At 41.5% G+C, this 15,533-nt stretch overlaps 1 protein-coding gene across 1 annotated transcript in view; it reads left to right on the plus strand.

The window, feature by feature from the left end:
- The window catches only part of DHFR (dihydrofolate reductase), a 35,472-nt gene that overhangs the window by 17,774 nt on the left and 2,165 nt on the right, over positions 1 to 15,533 (plus strand). The window lies entirely within an intron of this gene.

Consider the following 15,533-nt stretch of genomic DNA (forward strand, 5'->3'; position numbering starts at 1 on the left):
TTTTTTATTTATTTACTTATTAATTTTTATTTTACAAAGCACAACCACGGTGTCAGCACCGTACTGTGCTTTGTGGTACACTGAACTCTGTACAGTTGTGCTTAGCTTTCATATTAGGAAGGCTATGGACTGTCTAATCAGGTGTTGCTAGTCACCTTTTAATATGTGCAGTAAAAGTGACATGGACAGACACCAATGGAACCCTCAACCTAATATTTGTTGCACAACCTGGAGCAGTGACGGCTAATGTTTTTGATTAATGTTTACGGCCCCTGTTCACACCTGAGCTTTTTGTCCTAAGCTTTAAAATGCCGGACGCTCGAAAAAGTACATGGCTTTCTTTTGGCAGTTTACAGTGCATTTTGTCACCATAGACTCAATAGGAAATGCGCGACATAAGAAATGATGCACGTCTTTGTGCGCAGTTGCCCATTTACACCAATATCTCAGGATCTGCCAGGTGAAACACTGGGCTTAACGTATGCGCATCAGACGTGTAGACAAACGCGCAAAAGACACTCAAAAACAAAAGGCGAGAACGTGCAAAAATGCTGACGCCATGGTGTAAATGAGGCGCCCGTGAGACTTCTGCATCTGCCAACAGGTAGTTTGGCCCACTCTTTTTGAGCAAACTTCTCTAGCTGTCTCTGGTTTGAAAGGTGCCTTCTCCAGATTGCATGTTTTCAGTTCTTTCCATATATGTTCCATAGAATTCAGACCAGGGCTCATAGAAGGCTTCTTCAGAATAGCCCAATGTTTTAACTGTGGGTTGTGTAATTATCCTGTTGCAGGACCAGTTCCCTGTAACTAAAATAAAGCTTACTGGACAGTTCCTTTCACTACAAGTACAGTAACAGAACTCCTTGATAGCCTTGGAATTTCATTGTGCCCGGTACTGAATTATAGCACCCCTCGCTAGATGCCGCAAAGCAGTCCCAAAAGATAAAGCCTCCTCTATACAATCACACAAAGCAAATACACTGCTCACGTCCACCTCCACAGTCCAAGGATCACATCTGCTTGTCGGGTGCATGCTCTAGGGGCACGCCACAGCCTGTCGGGCTCTAAATCAATATGAGAAAAGGAAAGCTGCACTCCAGAAATAAAGGCTTGTTCACACCAGATGCAGTGCGTTCGGCCCGATTCTGGCCAGAACGCATTGCATTGCGGGTGGCTCACTTTTTTGTGGGGCAGGAGGGGGGTGCGGTGGTCCATTAAAGTGAATGGCACCGTAGCCACGTCCTCCGGCCGCATGGGGACCGCAAAGCACAGTATGCCTGCGGTCCGGTGCAATCAAAATGCGCCAAACCTAAACTTCTTTCCAGTCTAGGTGAGAATGACAGCCACTGTCCACAGGCTTCTGAGATATGAACATCCTATATCCAAGAAGTCTTCAGGCAACTTCATGAGTTCTGGTCATCAATCCCCTGCATGGGGAGGGGGTTATTTGCCAGCTCTGTTAGTTGCTGTTGACGACCGCGTGGATAGAGGCATCTCCTTTGTCGGGTATTTGTATTCATGCATCTGCTTCAATAACCTGCACCTGATAGAATGCAGTCACTGTTCAGCCGATAATTTTTCACCCAGCTGGATTTTTAAATTTGCGTTTTGTATAACCGGGTGTGGCAGACAGGGCAACCCACTACTTAGATTTTGGCCAATTTGGCAGGAATCTGACATAATTTTTAGCTGTTAATGGCTAGAATAACCTCTGATTCATTGTAGACAGCACAGTCCACTGCTCAACACCTGTAACAGGAAAGTGGAGATAAAACTACAAAAATAGAGATTGGTATTGGATACGTTGATAGATATTTTAATTCTATTTTCTGTGACTTCAATTGGGCTTTAAAGCTGGTTGTCCCCTCCTAACTGTCTGCAGCTCTGGCAAGCTTTTCTGGCATATTTTAATACCCACTTTATTCCAAGTGTTTAGACAATTCATGTGATGTCACAGGGTGCTCTTCACTTCTGGGCTGGGCAATTCTCACTAAAGCAGATGGCACATTTCACTTCTCCATGTCGCCCTGCACTTACAGTATGTTCTTGTCTGGTGTGATTTGAGTGTCATTTACTCTGGAAAGGCTTGTGGAAAAAAGTACTGTGAGGGACATTTTGAAGGCGAGTACTGCAGCATAGACTCTTCTTCCCCCGATTTCTAGATTTTGGGCTTTAATAAGCCAATGATCAAAGTGACTGACCTCTTCAAAACCAATCCTTTTGTGTACTGATTGTTCCCCAAGAGTAAATCTGAAAAGTTGCTGTTCCATGTACTGCTTTGAAAAAATGCATGGGCTGCCATTGACCATTTTCTGGAAATGCTTGACTGTTTTGCTGACCCACTGACTTCAATTCTGTCACTGATATGAAACCAGATATGCAGATCAATGGTCAAATCTCCTTATCTGTATTCATGTGCCATGTCTATGAATTATAGTTTTGAATAAGGAAGGTTAGCTTGACAGGCAAGTAACAACAAGCTTTTTTTTCTTAAGGAAGAAGTCTGCAATTGTTACTCTTATTCCTTTTATTGATAGATTTCTGTAAAAAAAAAGAGAAAAAAAAAGCCTGTTCACGCTTCTAAGTTTGAAAAGGCATGATATTGTGGGCATTGTAATGTCCTGCAGGGGGGCAGATTTCCTATCACCCGACGCCCAGTACATGCAGTTCCCGCGCCAGGTGGGTATCTGCAGGCCAACCATACTGCTGTCCAGTGCAGCTCTGTGCAATGTATTCTGAATTTCGCTTGCAAATTAGCACTGTTAAATACAGTTTTGCTTAAGATTACTTTTTGTATTACAACAAGTAGATTGTCATGAAGGACAAGTATATTGGGCCCCCACTTTAGTCCTTGAACAAGTTGGTTGTTTGGGGGTTTTTTTTTTTCGTTTTTTTATTATTACCACACCCTTGCCTGGCATGTTTTGTAATGCTGCTTTCTTTCTTTTTTTTCATATCCGCATTTCAGATGCATACAAAAATGTACCAGTGGTGCTTTTTTTTTTTTTTATTTTACCATTACTCCTCCCTCCCTAGCGCACTAAAACCTGCATCTTTTGCAAAACAGTACATGCTGCAAACAGTGCAGTGATATGAATTTCCTCCATTGGCTTGTACGTTCCTGAATCACATGGCGTTGGGGACATCTTGCAAACTGTTGGAAAGCATAGAAGCATGACAAGACCCATAAGAAATTTCTGAAGTAGTGAATGGTTTGTTTTCATGAAACAGAGTGGACTCTTCACCAAAAGTGTAAGAATCTCATGGTACAGACGCTTTCATTGTATGAGACGCGTGGGCAGCTATTTTTCCATGGATACTTGCTACCGGCAGGGAGTTCTAAATGACTCACTTGCTCACTCTCTTGATCCGGAGTAATGTGGATTCTTCTTCTCATAACTTTCACATAGTATGCCTCTGGGCTCTGACTAATTGCACATTCACCCTTCCTTTTATTCACCATGGGACCAGATTTTTCTCCTAACGTTTGTGCTGTATTTACAATATACAGTAATGTAATTATTATGTTAACCGATTATGAAACTCTCTTTGAACTATCTACAACAAGGACTGTCTGTCTTGCATTACAATCGCCAGCGAGATACAGATTTTTAACCTTCCAGTATAATTTTCCTACTTTGATTTGAATTTGGTTGCTGCCTGAAAACAAAGACACCTATTTCTGAAACCTCACTAGATTTAAAGGTTTTTGGTTTTAAGGTCTTGGAGGCTACCATATAGTATATCTCCTCAAAGGTATTGCTGGAATTCTTTCAAGTTGCATGAAAGAGCTTGCATACTGGACTTGCAATACATGATCCATCACAGACCTAAAAGCCTAAAGCATCACATTTCATTTAGGTGTACCTCTTCTGGGGAATGCCAAAGGTCCACCTCTTTTCTGTTTCACTGCAGCTTATGTATAGGGCAAATTTATGTATTATTTTTCCTAGCAGCATCAGCAGATTAAAAAACTTTTATAAGGTTGGTTAAAAAAACGTGGGTAGCAAAAGTGCAATACCCATTAAGTGATGCTTATCTGAAGTCAGTAGTAGACCGTAAGAAAACACTGAGAAATTTAATGATTTTGCATTGCTTAGCTTTAAAAGTAAGTGTATGCTCATTGCCTGCACATTTTGAGTTGCAGTGGCTTGCAAAAGTATTCACCCCTCATGGCATTTTTCCTATTTTGTTGCATTACCACCTGAAATTAAAATTGATTTTTCTTTGGATTACATGTAATGGACATACACAAAATCAAGAAAATACCTTGTTTTAAAAAATTATAAAACGGAAAACTGGTCCGACCCTAGAGTCTGCAACACCACTGAGCAAGAGGCACCACCAAGCAAGCGGCACCGTGAAGACCAAGGAGCTCTCCAAACAGGTTAGGGCTGAAGTTGTGGAGACGTACAGATCAGGGTTGGGTTTGGTTTTTTTTCTTTTAAAATCAAATCCCGAACTTTGACCATCCCACGGGGTACCATTAAATCTATTTAAATTATGTCTATATTAGCAATTATGTACTTTGATCTAAACTCAAGGAAATATGTATTATGATGAAATATAATTTTAAAGAAATAAAGCTCAGTGTACTGCAATATGTTGGAGTTAGGATAGTCTTCAAGGATACACTCTTGAACAATTATATATTTTGAGCAAAAATAGGAACAATTATGCTAAATACACCTTAAGATGAAATATGTTCTGTAAAAATGTCAATGTATTACTAGCGATCTTTTGTATGGATTTTAGGAATGCAACAAGTTATTTACAATATTAATATGCCCATTAGATCTGTTTATCTATGAATTGATATTTATTTATTATTTCTGTATTGATGGGAACTTTCCTTGGTGGCTGGTTGCCCCGTATGGTGTGATTTCATCGGGTACAGGGATGATGTGTTCCCGCCTGGGACCTCTGGATTCCCACTTCTGATTCCCCCCCCTCTCCCCTCGTCTGTGCCTGATGTGGGGTCCGCCCTTCAGCGGTGCGGATGCCCAGACTGGCGGCCGAGGGCCGACGTCCCTTTGACAATCAATGGGGGGTCGACCTATCGGTTTGGCGTCCTTGTCACCTAGGTAACAGCGGGCAGAGAGCAGCGTGCGCACAAGAGGCCATCAGGTGCGTGCGCTTGTGGAAGTTCACATCGCCGATTGACGCCCCGAACACCTGTGTCCGGCGCATCTTATTCGACGATGGGGGCGATATAAGGGGAGGGTTGGCGGGAGGCGGACTGTGGCGAGCTTGGGCCACGGAGCCGGAAACCAGGGCTACAACATCGAATATAACTCTACGGCTTAACTTGGTTATTGCTGTTCTTTTATCACGTTTCAGCTAGCCAGTCACTATATGGTTATGATGTGCTATGCAATGAGGGGAGGAGGGTCTAGAGAGGAGGGGCGATGGGGGGGTTTGTATGGTGAAGTGAAGAGTGGTTTACATTTTCAGTTTTTGTTTAGAGATGGGGAATGAACTCCTATTGGGAGGTTCAACACAAGGGGAAGTATCATGACAACATTTAATAATGGGTGGTTACAGAGTATCACTATCACTGATCATGTATCTATTTCATACACTAGCAAGTTATACTGCAAGGCACGGACAGTTTTTGTTATTTTTTTTGACAGCAGATCTTTTTTTACAAGGATCCTCATTACACCCTGTTGAACACTTAATCAAGAATTTAATATCCCACTATGGGTTCGGAACATGTTTTGTAATCGGATGTTTATATCAGAAGGTACCTAATTGTTTATGATGCATGTGTATATATACACATTGTAGATTGATTTTTGACTACTGACTAAAATACAGTGGCTTTTCCCACACTCCATGGATATTTTTATTCGCACTTTTGTTAGAGATGGTTTAAGTTTCTTAGGCTAATATCAATGCACATCTTTATGATGATTCACTGGACCAACTCGCATAAACAGACACCTCACTCTTCAGAGATAACATTTGCCAGAGGTTTGCTCTTATGTTATTTGATCTTTATAAGAATCGTCCCAATAAGGGAATGGCTGGGCTTCCCACATCACCCAAGGCGCTTCTCCCCTTGGGGTCCCGGGTGTGACCACGGACGCGGGGGTGTGGTGGTGGGGCCGGATTGCCAGCCGCCCATCTCATTTCGGTCCATAGACATCCTCCCTCGTCCAGGCACCAAGTGTGTGCTATTGTATCCCAATTTCGATCCCCTGAGGAAGCCAAGTGCGACATGCGTAGGGATGAAATATGTCGTGTGTATCTGGATATTTTAATTATGACTGGATTGTCAATATGATCATCCAACTATTTAAGACAAATTATGTTGGTTTTATACTGGGATTTTGCATCCATGGAATGTTTGTAACTATGGTTGCCATTAGAGGAACATCAGATTTGAATATGCACTCATGGGGTCATATGATTTTAGTTATCTTATGGATGAATTTGTATGTTGCATCAACTGTAAATTATATGTCAAATACATTTTGTTATATTTTATTTATGTATTGGTTCTTTATACCTCTCCACAAAACCCTTTTTTTCCCCCCTTGTTTTTCTCTTTTTGTTTTATATAAATGATGCCCCATTGTGTTTAACAGTAAATTTCTGCCTCATCTTTCGGTGTTTGTAGAGCGCATATACATAACCTTTTCCCATCAGTGGTAAATACCAGCAGCTGCTAGTGTTCTCACTCCAGTAGACCGCTGAGCACAGATTTGTGCTTGTATTATTAGTTTATTGACTCAAGTCTTGTCCATCTCTTCCTCAGTTATGACCTGTATGATTTGGGTGTTATCTTCCGCTAATGTTTTACACTTAAATCCCTCACGTTCATTATTGCAGCAGGCTGATTGAGGAATTTTCTACAGATGGGTACCTAATCTAGTTAGACATTGTGTATCCATGTACTGGTCAGGGCACTGCAGAGTGTAGTTAATGCGTCATCCATTATCCGCTGTGTAAATGTCCCCTTCGCTATGATACAATGGAAAAAAAATAAGGTTCGCGTCAGTTTGTTCAAAGGAAATATTAAAGGCATCTAACCAGAGTTATACCGCATTAAAAATGTACAAGCAGTGGTTGTGCAGTCCTTGTGGCTTAAGAACATACCTTATCCATAGTAACCAATCATATTTTGCCTTTTAACTAATAAATATATATCATAAGACAAAAAAAAACACAATATATTGTTCAGAAAAATACAATGCATACATAGAACCTCCCCCACATTGACTAGTACCTCTCATTTTAGGTGCTTTCACCCTAATTCAGCCAAAAATGACCTCCTATTGTAGGTATGACTCAAACACCACAAAAAAAAAGTCCCACACATTAGGAATGAACTCCCCAGCTTCTTAGTTATCTCTTATGATATATATTATCAGTAGTAGATGACATCATGTTCAAGCCAAGGCCTCCAAACCTTTTGAAATGTAACTATCATTAGAGATTGCCCAGAGCTTTTCATTGATCAGATACCATATAACTTTATTATTAATATGCTGAACTTTAGGGATCTCTGACTTCTGTGATCTCGCTAGTACCTGTTTAGTACTGTAGCTGTAAAGATAAATGTTAGCAATTTAAGTTGAGAGGAGGTAGAGCCCCTTGGTTTTAAGTTCAGTAAGGCTTCCAATGTTGGGTTTTCTTCACAATTTTACCTAAATACTGTATAATATATATATATATTATACAGTATTTAGGTAAAAATGTGAAGTTGTATATATATCGGTATACTCCTATCCAAAAACCTCCTGATCTTCAGGCAGTCCCATAATGTATGTAGTGTCCAATAACCAATCATATTTTGGTGTAGCACAAATAAGTGTCTTAAGATCTGAGACCCCAAGCACTCCAGTGAGGCACAATCTTCCATCTGATGTACGTTGCTTAAAGGAGAACTATGGGGTCTGGGCTTTTCCCCATAGCTCTCCTAAGGGTAACGGGAGGACACAAACTTGCGTCCTCCCGTCGCCCAAAGCCCCAGTATACCGCGAGCCACAGCTCGCGGTATACTGAGACGCCGCAGCCGGGACGAATCCCGACATTTACTGTCTGGATCCACCTAGCTGTGTGAGTGACGGCTGGCTCTGCCTATCTAGCGGCAGAGCCAGCTGTACCCGCCCCCTCACCCATCCGTTCCGCCAGTCAGTGCAGGAGGATCGGGGAGGGGGAATCCCTGCAGGGAGCCATGAGTGAGTCATGGCTCTCTGAGGGGCAGGATCGAGAAGTGAACGAGCGGCGGTATGTGTTCGCTCACTTCCCGATCTATTGCACCGACCTGTGACAGTTTCATTGTCACCGGTCGGCTAGAACTATGAGGCCGAGTGATTTTTCACTCACATCATAGTTCTCCTTTTTAAGCAGCTGTGAATAGGGATAAACATGTGTCCTTTTCTACTCCCCTGTAAATAGTAACTGTGGGTCATCATCATTGAAAAATATGTTATGTGTGTAGCAATGTTCTCCTTATCCCCTTTTAGCTAGGTGTTTCTTAGGGGTACTAGTATGGTGTTAAAGACTTGCTATATCTCCAGCACACCGCCTAGAAGACTAAGACTACCTTACCTTGGAAGACCAGGTTTGCTCATAAATTCGTCTGATCTTTATGGGGACAGACAGACAGACAGATATTGAGAAACAAAACGCTAACACAATGGTGGACAATATTTTACATTGACATTGTATTGATATATAGGAAATGGGAATGTTGTTTCACGTTTTGTTTTAACTGCATTTGATTTTGTATCATTTTAAATAAGAAAAGTAAACCGTGCAACTTTTTTGCAAGATGTAAGTTCATGTTATCCACCATCTTCTTATCGAGGGTTGAGGGACTCCAGCTGACTCTTAGATCTGTTTACGTGACCTGACCTTTTGAAGAGCAGAGATTTTGATCACATATGGCCATAACATGCAGTCATTATGATCCTGAAATTGGTACATGACTTGCAGTAATGTGAGGGATGATATTGTACATTGGGCAAATATCAGTCTGTTGGGTATACTGATTAGAGATCTCAAAATGCTGAAGGTTTCTAAATTAAAGAATGTTCAGTTTTTTTAGCTGGCTTATGAAGAAAATATTTTAGATGGAGTGCCGCTATAAACTGTTAGTGGATCTTCGTATAAACAGTCAGATTGATTTGACTTTCTCTTGGAAAAATAATGAAGAGAAAAGGTCATTGTATGAGTCAGAGCAGTAGCACAATGCATATAAATATGAAAGGCTTTCTGGCTTGATGCTTCTCAAACTGTTCTTGCCAGAAATTAAAAAGGAGTGCTGGAAAAGCCTTAAAATGGTGATTAACTGGTGTGACAATTATGTTGACTTTTTAGTTTAAATACCTTCCTATAATGCCCTCTAAAAGAGTGTAATTTACACAGTTGCAATAGCTGGAGATTGTGCTAGACATTTTATGAAATCATTTGATTACACTTGTGCACAATAAATACAGACAATGCACAGCTCTGTTAGGCTGCTTATACAATGGAGCAAGTCAGTTTCTTTAATTTTAGAATAACGTTTGCATTGTATTTTTGATTGGTTAACTGGTCACTTGCATTACTTGGTGTTTCTGGCTGTGAAGTTAATTCTTATAATAGTTGCCGTTTACTTAATGTAGGTGTGTGCAGGCAACTGTTTGTACACTTGCAAGCCAATTATTTAAATCCATATTGATCCCTTCCTATATGAGCCATGCAGGCCTACTTATCTGCCCTCCCTGGTAGGCGCATAAGCAGGAATATTTGTGTTTTTACAAATGCATGTTATTATGTGACCTTTTAAGATACCATCTAAAATTCACTTAGGCCTGGTTCACATGTGGGGGGCCCAGAACTGTGCGGTTGCCGCACAGCCCCGTTGATTTCAATGGGGTAATATCTGCGCCTTTTTGTGCAATGAGCGACCTGCGTTTTTGTTTCCGCAGATTGGGGTGCCATTAGAAATTAATGGCACCACAAGTGTGGTTTGCGTTTGTGCATGCGCTGATTGCCTAGATATGAACCGGGCCTTAGAGGGGAAGGGCCCCTGCATTATGCTGTACTTGGAAAATAACTTGCAAAGAAAGGAGTTAATTTTTTACCTTGCCTGCCAATGCCTTGAACCCTGCTGCTCTCTCCACGGGTCCCAATATCGTTTCTGTGTCCAGAAGAAAGCACCAGGGTGCAGAGGACTCAGGCATCCAACACTCCTGAAAGTGTTCAATGCTGAAGGGTTTGTTTTTTTTGGGGGATCTGCATAGAAGCAGAGAGAAGTATTGACCCTTTTCTTTGCAGGCTAGAGTTCACTGCTATTACAAATCAATGTTCCCTCTACTAATGCTGGGGTTGAAGGGCTGCACTGCACATGCCGCAGGTTGAGTACCAGGGCTTTAGAGTCTTTGTTGTTATCTCTGAGGCTCTTTGAGACTGACCTGCTGGCCAGTACAAGCGGCTAGAAAGGACAGGGATGGCTTGCTTTTAAAGTTTGTTTCTTTTATTTATTTATTTATTTATTTTACTGCTTGTTAAGATTATAAAAAACATTAATATCCAGTCTGGGAACGAGTAGACCGTAAGTAGATTGTTAGGCAGGAAATCTGTTCTGTTAGTGTTTAGTACCTGCATGGGGTCTTCCAAGCTTCCCAACCTTGGTTCTGCTGGTCAGCAATAACATAAATAAAAAGTCATTTCGTTTGTGTGCACACTATGTACAGTAAAGTATTTACATATTCTCAACAAGCCGAAAACTCTTTCAATGCCCATAGTCTGGTTGCCCTTTTAAGTCATTTTCTTTGCTCCCTACTTGGTAGTAATTCTGTATTATTAATAGAGGGGAACAAATTAAATATGCAAAAGCATTGCTTTGCACTTAAAACAGCCGGGTGCTTGGCAGACAAACAGCAAAGTGCCTTAGCCCACAGCAACAAATTGAATGTCACCTTTCACTGATGTGACTTCAATTAAGTGAAATCTAGTTGCCATGTTTACTGCACTCTGTGTATAAGCCTTGGTCTTTGAACAGCTTTACCGTGAAAGTCTGACATGAGTCTCTGGTGCCAGGTGGTGGTAATTTTAGGGATGCAGCCGTTAGCTGGTCACACACATTGCAGTCTGTTCATAAAGATTTAGTTTGGAAAATATTTTAATTTTTGCACCAATTATCTCAATCAAAATGTAGAAAAAGTAAAGGAGGCTGTAAAATGTCATCTGTATAGCATAAAAAGGTAAACATCCCAAGTTGTTGTCTAGCATCTCAGACAAGTGGGTTGAAGCTGCTGTTGGTCTACAGAAACAAGATAAAGTTCCTATCCCCTCTGCCCGAGTGGTCCTTCCCAATCTTCTTCTCAGTATCTGGCAGATTTGCATTGGCAGTGCAGGGGGTGATGCGCTAAGTTTCTGTGTTTTTGTATTGTTGTAAGCCTTCCCAATGTGCGCCCTGCTATAAAGGCCGGTTATAGATTCATGCATGTACCATTTTTTTTCTAGTTTGACTATTTTGGGTTAGGGGGACGCACTGGAGTCCCAGCGTGCATTTTTGGTTGCTGGGCCTCCAGTGCGTCCCTGCACCTTTATCAGGAGGAGTTGGCTACCTCCAGGTACACCTGCATGTAATTTATCAACTTCATTAATATGCTCACACTTGGAGACTCGGATACATGGAGTTAGGACCACACTTTGCAGAGGTGCCTTGGCGCAGCAGTGTGGCTTCTACATATTTTTGGCCAAAAGTTTGTGCAACTAAAACCTCTGATTTTAACACATACTGTTGACAGGGCTACTTGTTTGGTTGCAGGCTGGCTGGCAGGTTGAGGCTGGGGAATTTCTGTGTTTTGTAGTGATGCGCTAAGTCCCCCTACCTCATAAAAGTTTGAAATCTGTTTGCAGTCCCAAAGACGGATGGGGTTTGGCTCTTTCTGGACCTCAAGGGGCTCTACACCTTTTGTAAACTAAGGATGGAGTCTTTTCAATTGCTAATGACCTCTCTCTATAAGTGGGTCCTGTACGCCATGGTTGACTTCAAGGGTGCTTACTTGAATGTTGCCATTTTCCTGGTCACCAACTATCGCTCTGCTTTGCAGTAGGGAGAACCATTACTGGTTTGTAGCCCCTTTTTCTGCTTGATGTTTACCAAGGTATTGGCCCCTGTTCTGTACTTTGCTACGAGGGTTCTTGATAGTCTGGTACCTGGGAAACCTGCTGCTTTGAGTAAAATCTGTTTCGACCTTTTGAATCCAATCTATCTCTGTCCATTTGAACCCTGCAAAATTTTATTGGCCTCTTGCCCTACAGAAATTTTGTTTTTTGTCCCATCTTTCCTTCTCGGCTACTTGGGTCTGGCCATGCCCACCATAATGGTCAAGGGGTTTCTCCTATCCCAGAAGCTTCAGTCCTTTCCTTTTTTTTAGCTCATGAGCTCACGCAGGTGGGCATTAATTCGCTTTGCATGCAAGTTCTAGGTCTAATGATCTGGTTCGAGACAGCCTCCTATGCACAACACCACACTTAAATCCTACAGATGAAAATCCTCTCCATACTCTGGACAGGAGAATCAAGCCGAGTCTTCTGTCAGTCATCTTTGCTTTGGTGGCTCACCACGGCTGAGTGCTGGAAAATTGTGGCGGATGCTAGCTCATTGGACTGGGAAGGTGTGCAGGGTCAACTCTCAGCTCAAGGGCTTTGTTCCCACCAGGAGGTTGCTTTTCCATCAATGTACTGAATTTTTATGCAATCAGACTGTCACTCCCGCACTGGGCAAGTCAACTGGATAGGACATCCAGTTTGACAGCACCAAACAGTGTGGTGTTCATCAATTGCCAAAGAGGGACAAAGAAAGTGGCTGCAACGCTGGAAATGTTCCACATCATGTTGTAAAATGTGGTGGGGCGACGGTGCCAGGTGGTGCGTGTCTCAGGAGCTTTTCACCACTAGACATCAGTTTCACCGGTCTGCAAGCAGCTACCTGGTAATCTACTCATACCTTACCAAGGTTGAAGTTCTATGCATCTTGGCATACTAGTTTTGGATACAACGTCTTGCAGGTTGGCGTCTACCGTTCTTGCATTGGAAGAGTTTCTTGTTGCAGTTGTTTGCAAGTTTTTGCTATTGCCCTCCCCTCTAGGCATTACTTTTGGCTGTCCCAATCATGAAGAATAGAGGAAGCTATGTCTGTCAATCAGTTTATTGACAAAGGTAGCACTTGCCCCTTTTGTTTTTGTTGGCTGCTGCCTATATATTTTTGATTACCCTTTTTTTTTTTTTCTTCCCTCCTTTCTTTACTGTTTTTACTAACTGAGCTCTTTGGGAAGTAAGGGTGTTTGGCCTCCAGCAGAGGCTGACCCCCCAGCCTGAGCTTTTGTTTTATACCTAGTGTCCTACTCCTGTAGAATAATCCAGTCGTAAAGAATCGAAAAGGAAGTCTCATGTTTTGAGGAGTAAAAGATTTTAGGAGTACAAAAACAATCCTTTTTTTTTTTTTTTTTTCAGCTTTTTTTTTTTTTTCTTCATTTGCAGGTTATGTTACAGAAAGCATTTTGTTATCACTGTCAACCTAAATGTATCAAGCTTTCTCAAGAGTGCAATCAAAACTCTTATCAAAATTATAATAAATTAAGCCCTGCAGTGCTTAAATGAAATCCAAGATTATTGTTTTTAAATGCAGAAGGCTTTGGTTGCCATACTTCATCATTCACACTCTTCTTTTCTTTTGTTAAAACCCAGAGGCAGGTTAACTCTGTCAACATGGCTAATGTGATGGTTTTCAGACCATTTTCAGCTACTTTGCTATAGACAGCAGTTACATGATTTATGCTGTGTATATAGAGTGTATTTTTAGCATTTTAAAGGTAGGACCATTTTAAGGGGAGGACAGGGAGACTTTGGCCTGGAGAGGATAATACAGCCAACTAGCTACATAATGCCCAACGTGTCGCTTACTGCAGGACCCACTCTGTTCAATGTCTGAATGAAGAAGTGTCTCCACTCAGGACCACCAACCCAACATATATTAATACTGGCTCAGGGGAGCAAATACCCCAAGCCCTGTCCTCCCTTGGCCATTTTACACATGGACAGATATTGCCTGGTGTCTCAGCAGCTGAAATGCAGCTTGATTTGTTTGGTACATGGGTTACAGCAATTAATTGGTTGTATATTATCATTTCAACATGGTTCTAAAACCAAATCCTTTTTTTTTTTCCATAAGGCAAGAATTTCTTTAGCCCTTTTTCTAAGCTCTGTTTAGCAGTATCAAGCTACTACTGACTGGAGCCGAGTAATTGATAAAGAGGGCTATAGATACACCAAAGCAAAATATGTTAAATTTTAATAACACAACCTAAATCCCCAAAGCGTCAAGGTGTTGCCTATGTCAAGCATTTAAATTCCATCTGTCATGTTGGCCTGTACCAGTAGAAAATGCCTGCTAGCAGAGATCAGAGATGAATATATTTTTTGAGAATGTGTGTTTACTTGCTATTTTTTATGCTCCTAATCAGCGTGTTTATTCCCATTTATAGAGCTGCTCATTGAAGGGAAAGTTTCCGTAATTGAAGTATCTCAAGAGTGGCTGTTCCCACATGCCTTCAAGCCATTTTAATGTAAATAACTCCCCAATCTTCTGCAATGTGAAACATGAAAGCAGCCCCCAGGATGCTGATTTCCTGTTGCCTAAAAGGAGCTGCTTCTTTTTTAAAAATATATTTCCCGTCCTCCTGGCTTTCATCAGTGGTTTATTAAGATAGTTATATGCTATTTTATAAAATGAACATTCAGCAATGGATTTTAAAGCAGTCGTCTTGGCACTATTTGTATCTTAACTGATCACAAAATGTAAAGGCAATGTAGTGTCCAAAAAAACACCCTTTTCATGGCGGTTAAGGTTAGGTTCAAAGAAGTATAACTAACATGTTTGTGTTGTTTTGGGGAGGGTGATGGGAGGAAGCAATACCAATTAAAAGTACATATCTGAACAGGGTCTAAACTGTATGTCTGATTGGTATTGCTTGGCTCTTCTTTCCTTTCAGTTCCTTTTACACCTATATTTGTACTGTTCGTACTCTCATGCTCTTTCAGTCCCTTCACCCGATATTCATTGAAACAATAAAATAAAAAAATACATGCATTTTCCACAATACGCATCGCATAGGTATCCACAACCCCCATTTAAAATATTTGCTTTTGGCATGTCAGGCATTTCTCTGCATTATAACGCATAGGTGTGATTGACTCTTAAAGCCCAACTTCTGGCTCCCCCCACCTGTAACTTGATGCATTGGGTCTTCTTCCAACCTTGTCCAGCAGTGGGCATCCTCAATGATGCAGAGAGCAGAATTAACGTAATCACATCAGCACTGCTCTTTGTATCATTGCACTGTGAGTGCAAGGCTCCATGGTAACATCCCAACGGGGTACACTCATAACATGTCGTCCCAGTTAAATTAACTCTTTCTTGTGGTGGAAAAGATACCGCAGGGTACAGGCCTGGAGAAGAGGTAAGTACTGCAGCCAGAGCTGCTTTTTAATTTTGATCACTGCAAGAGGTGCCTTGGGGGGGG

Source organism: Nanorana parkeri, unplaced genomic scaffold, assembly GCF_000935625.1.
Source record: "Nanorana parkeri isolate BGI_ZX_2015 unplaced genomic scaffold, ASM93562v1 scaffold822, whole genome shotgun sequence".
NCBI classification, from domain to species: domain Eukaryota; kingdom Metazoa; phylum Chordata; class Amphibia; order Anura; family Dicroglossidae; genus Nanorana; species Nanorana parkeri.